Consider the following 5264-nt stretch of genomic DNA (forward strand, 5'->3'; position numbering starts at 1 on the left):
TGAGACCAGACAAAGACTTTTCAAGGGAAAAACGCTCCAGATGCTGTGAGAGTACGGCTCAGCCCTCGTTCTAGACATTGTGGCTGCTCGCTGCCCTGCGCGCTGTCCCCCGAGCTCTCAGATTCCCGTCCCAGGCATCTATGACAGCAAACCTGGCCCCACCTTTTCTATTTCTGCCCCTTATTCACAGCTGTATTCCTTACGCGCCGTTTCTTCCACTGCCTTAGTCAGGGCCTCGTGGTATTTGCTTAAATAAACAAATCCATCATGAAAACCATCTGGAAGACTTGGCCCTTCTCGTTGGCTGCTGACAAATGTGCAGTTTCCTAAGGTACTTAATGTTTTTTAAAAGATTGATTTATTTATCCAAAAGGCAGGATGACAGGGTGGGGGGAGGGAGTAAAAGACAGCAGATAGAGAAAGATCTTCCATCTGCTGGTTCATTCCCCAGATGGTTGAAACAGCTGGAGCTGGGCCGATCTGAAGCCAGGAGCCAGGAGCTTCTTTCAGGTCTCCCATGCAGGTGCAGGGGCCCAACCTCTTGGGCCACCTGCTGCTGCTTTCCCAGGCGCATTAGCAGGGAGCTGGATCAGAAGTGGAGCAGCTGGGACTTAAACCAGATACTCCTAGATGACATTGCAAGCTATGGCTTAACCCACTCCACCACACCGCACCGGCCTCTAAAGTACCAAATTTTAAAAGCATGCCCTTACTGCCTTGCACTGAACTCTCAATGTTCCTTGCACATTTCTTCAGAGAGCAACCTAAATTCTTTGACTCCCCTCTCATGTCACCACCTGTCAGAGGCTCCCCTAGCGCTCCTGGGGACCTCCATGTGGGGAACAAATCAATACACAGCTTCTGTGCCAGGGCCTGAGGGCAGCTGCATGAGCGAGGCCTGGCTTCCCCAGGATGAGTGTAGGACGTACCGGCTTGGTCAGGGGTCGCCCCAGCACTGCCGCTGCTCTGCGCTTCAGGGCAGCCCTGGGACAAGGTGGTCCTTTGAGAGCACCCCTTGGTCCACTGGGCGCTGCTCTGGCATTGACCCTGCTGCAGGGACACTGTAGGGAAGGGACAGAGAAAACCCATCTTGCCACCCATCTTCCCAAAGTCTTGGTGGGTAAAGAGGAAAGAACCGGTTAAATGGTGCATGGCTTCCATTCCTGAGGATGCCAGTGCTGTGTTCTGATGTGGAACCGCAGTGTCACAGTCCTGCAAGCTCTCTGTCATAGTCTCCCTAACGGAGTATCTCCACCCCAGCCTGGAGCCTGGCTGCCAGCATGCAGTGAGCCACCAGAGAACCAGATGTGTTTGGCAGAACTGTGCATGTGTTTGGCTTGAACTTCATGGGATTCTTTCGTTCCACTCAGTGATAGATCCCCACATTATTTCGCTATTTGTCCTTCCTGAAACACATCAGGTCGCGTGGATGCAGTGGGCGGCACAGCCTGCACAGCCCTGGCACCTTAGCGTTTGCTGCTGCGCACACAACACCGCAGCCCGGGTAATCTATGAACAGCAAATCTCTATCGCACTCTTGGTTCTGGAGGCTGGGAAGTCTCCGCGGTTCAAGGCAGAGAAAGGAAATCAGGACCAACTGAGCTTTTGAACAAACCTCACCATAGCTGACCCACCCCTGTGGTAATCGCATTAACCCACTTGTGAGGGCAGGGTCCTCATGACCTAATCACCTCCGCAAGGGCTTCCCCCTCTTAATATTCTTACAATTTCTTTTTTTTTTTAATTTTTTTTTATTTTTTGACAGGCAGACTGGACAGTGAGAGAGAGAGACAGAGAGAAAGGTCTTCCTTTGCCGTTGGTTCGCCCTCAATGGCCACCGCGGCCGGCGCGCTGTGGCCGGCGCACCGCGCTGATCCGATGGCAGGAGCCAGGTACTTAGCTTGGTCTCCCATGGGGTGCAGGGCCCAAGGACTTGGGCCATCCTACACTGCACTCCCTGGCCACAGCAGAGAGCTGGCCTGGAAGAAGGGCAACCGGGACAGAATCCGGCGCCCCAACCGGGACTAGAACCCGGTGTGCCGGCGCCACTAGGCGGAGGATTAGCCTAGTGAGCTGCAGCGCCGGCAATATTCTTACAATTTCAACAGAAGTTTGCCAGGGGATATTCAAATAATAGGATCTGGGCTCACCACCACATGCCTTCTTGCGAGTGGATGTCCCATCTGAGAAGCACAGGTGACAGAAAAAATCCTGGGTCTGGGAGTCAGAAGGTTCTGCTACACATGCTAGCGACCTCGGGTGGTCATCTCATGACTTTGGACCTCAGTTTGCTCATCTATGCAATGGGAATGCTGAGCAAGGTGATCTGGATCCTCTCCAGCTTGAGCGTCCTGGGTCCCAGCATTCTATGCACAGCCCTTGGCTGCAGTGTGTTAACTTGGGAAGATCTTTCCATCAGAACCAGTTATTTTTTTTAGTACAGTAATGGCACTTTTAGTGAAGTCAGTGGAAAATAGCTTTAGTTACTTCTGTTTTAAAATTTTTTAACAGGGAAAAATAATATTATCTTCTTATTTTTAAAAAGCCTCAGGTTCTAGCAACCTGGCATTCATGCTAGAATAACACAACCCCATGCTTTGCATCAGGCCTGAGCACTGGCGTCCTTGCAGTCTGAGACAATGAGGCCGCAGCCTGGCTCTGCATCCCTTCCTCCAGAGAGTATCAGATAAATTCCTCACGTCTCACTAGTCTCTTGCCCGTGGGAAAACAAGGAGTGAGACTTGAGCAGAAAAGACTTGCTGAGGTTTGAATGGAGCTTGTCTTAGAGCAAGGAGTAGGAGCAAGTGGGTCTCCTGACTCTGAAATTCTTTCACTTGGCGCAGGAATGGAAGTCCCATCACCGAAGCCCCCTTGACACAATGAGATCATGTAGGCGGAAGCTCTTGGAAATTGTTAGGCTCTGTAGAAACATCTAGTACCAACAGCAGTAGACTTTCACACACAAAATGAAGTGTCTAAACTGCTACCTTGATCAACTATAAACCATCTCTTTCTTTCTCCTGCACCTATTCCTGCTTGCTGTGTTTGGGTTGGCACACACGTAGTCTCTTCCCCTTCAAACGGGTGAGTTTAACTAAAAACATTAAACATCATCAAGTAGACATGTCTTGCTGGCAGAAAACAACAAAAAGCAAGGCGCCCCGTTGGGTGCACAGCCCCCTGAGGACACGGGGCCAGTTACGACCAAAGTAGAATCATGTTCACCGTGCAGCTTCAGTAGACGTGAAGCGCCTTGGCTCTTGAGCACAAAGTGGAAGGTGGTTGTCTTGGCCTGGGGCCTTGGCCCGTCCAGGATGCCTAGTTTAAAACGTGTTTTGCACCCTTGATGGAAGATGTGAGCAAATGAGACGATTTGGCCTTCCCACTCAGCCACCACCAGCTTCTTGCAAATGACTGTTGCCAGGTGTCGCCCTGGCAAGACTGAACCATTAATCATGACAAATGGAGCTGCAGGTAATTAAGTATATAATTTTGAACTGTTCAAGTGAAATTCCATACAAAGCCCATGACGAAACTGGAAATTATGTAGAATTACTGGCACAAGGAGTCGGGTCGTGAATACAGTCTTTCACTAACACTTGATTCCCATCCAATACTTGTTTCCCATCCAATACTCGTTTGCCGAGCGTGTGAAGTTTCTGTGTGGGCTAGGACTCATGTTGTGTTTGCAGGTATGGCTTTATGATTGGGAAAGCCCAGTCACATGTTTTTGGATTATAAAGGGAGTCTGGGATCCCAGGAAGGGAGGTCAGTAGGACTCAGTACAGGGGCAGGAAGCAGTGTCCAAGGAGCTGGAGGGACAGCTGACTGCATAGGTTGCCCCTGCCTAGGGCAGCAAATAGATCAGAGCCAGGTGTCGGGGTGAGGCCAGCCCATCTAGGGTGGCCCAGATCAGCCTGGTGCAGGGAGCCCTCCTGTTGGATGCTGGCAGCTGTGAGAGATTGTTGTCCTGCTGCCCTCCAGGCTCTCTCAGGCTGGAGTGGTCCTGGGACTCAGGGAAGGGCCAGCAGTGGGCAGGCCTGACCCTAAGGGATCCTGGACTTGGAACCAAAGTCATCCCAAAGGCAGTGCCCAGAGGCACAGCTGGAGGATGGGCCGTGGACAAGTGTGGGCAACGTGGCTAGAAGAAAGCAACAGGGGAGCGAGAGAGAGAGCTGGGGAGCTGGAGTAGTGTTTGAGGCATGCAGAGATTCCTTGTGGTCCAGAGTGAAGTCACTGAGCTGAAGCTTCCCTGGGAAGCCAGCAGCCGTGAGTCTGAGCAGAGAGGAAGCCGTTAGGGATGCTCTGCCGCTCTGGACGCTGGCAGCGGGGGAGCCTGAGCCCTGTGGATTTCCAGAAAGCGTCACCTCACAACACAGGGGTCTGGGGAGCAGGAGCTGACGGGGGCAAGAGAGTCACAGGGCCGGGCAGGAACCAAACCATGGCACCCCATGGCTGAAGATCAAGGAAATTCCTTCCGTGTCCTAAATCGGCTCAGTACCACCCCCCTAGGCTCCCATAGACTCACCCTACTTCCTGCCGTGGCCACCTCTGGCCTGGATGGTGGCCGTAGCCCCTCCCGGCTCTCCATATCCACCAGGGACCCTAGCATCCATTTTCAGATGAAGGCCAGGGTACCTCGGGAAATAGCGAGTCTGATCACATCACCACTGCGCTGAAAACTTTTCTCTGGCTTGGACCATTCCTGGCTCCCTCCCCAGCTGTGTGCTGTCCAACCCCTGTCTCCCTACAGCCTCCCCTCTATCCCTCAAAGCTTGCTGGGAATATTTCCCCTTACCCAGGGCTCCCCTTTCTGACCCTTGGGGATCCATCACCTCGGGGCTGTTCCTCTCCCTGCAGTGCCTATGGTGGCCATCGGGAAGCCGGGAACATCAGTGTGGGGACACGGCCAGGCTGCAGCTGCGGGTCACTGCTCTGTCCCTCATGCAGTGTGTGTGCCCTGGCCAGATAGATGCACTGGGGAGGATTGTCCTTGCAGGGCTGTGGTACTCGGCAGCAGGGGACCAAACTCCTGACCCACGCTGCAAGGTGGACGAACCGCCAAATCCTTAGCCAGAGGAAAAGCAGGACACAAGACGACATGGCATGTGATTCTGGTCTATAGGGAATTCTCAATGTTTCGAAGGGAGCTCCAGGGACCCAAGGGAGACCGGGGGAGGGTGCAGGGGGTGAAGTGTGTAGGGCAGGAGCCACACAGCAGCACCATGTGCGTCTTGGTGGTGACGTCCAAGCCCCTCAAATTG

Source organism: Oryctolagus cuniculus, chromosome 13, assembly GCF_964237555.1.
Source record: "Oryctolagus cuniculus chromosome 13, mOryCun1.1, whole genome shotgun sequence".
NCBI classification, from domain to species: Eukaryota; Metazoa; Chordata; class Mammalia; order Lagomorpha; family Leporidae; genus Oryctolagus; species Oryctolagus cuniculus.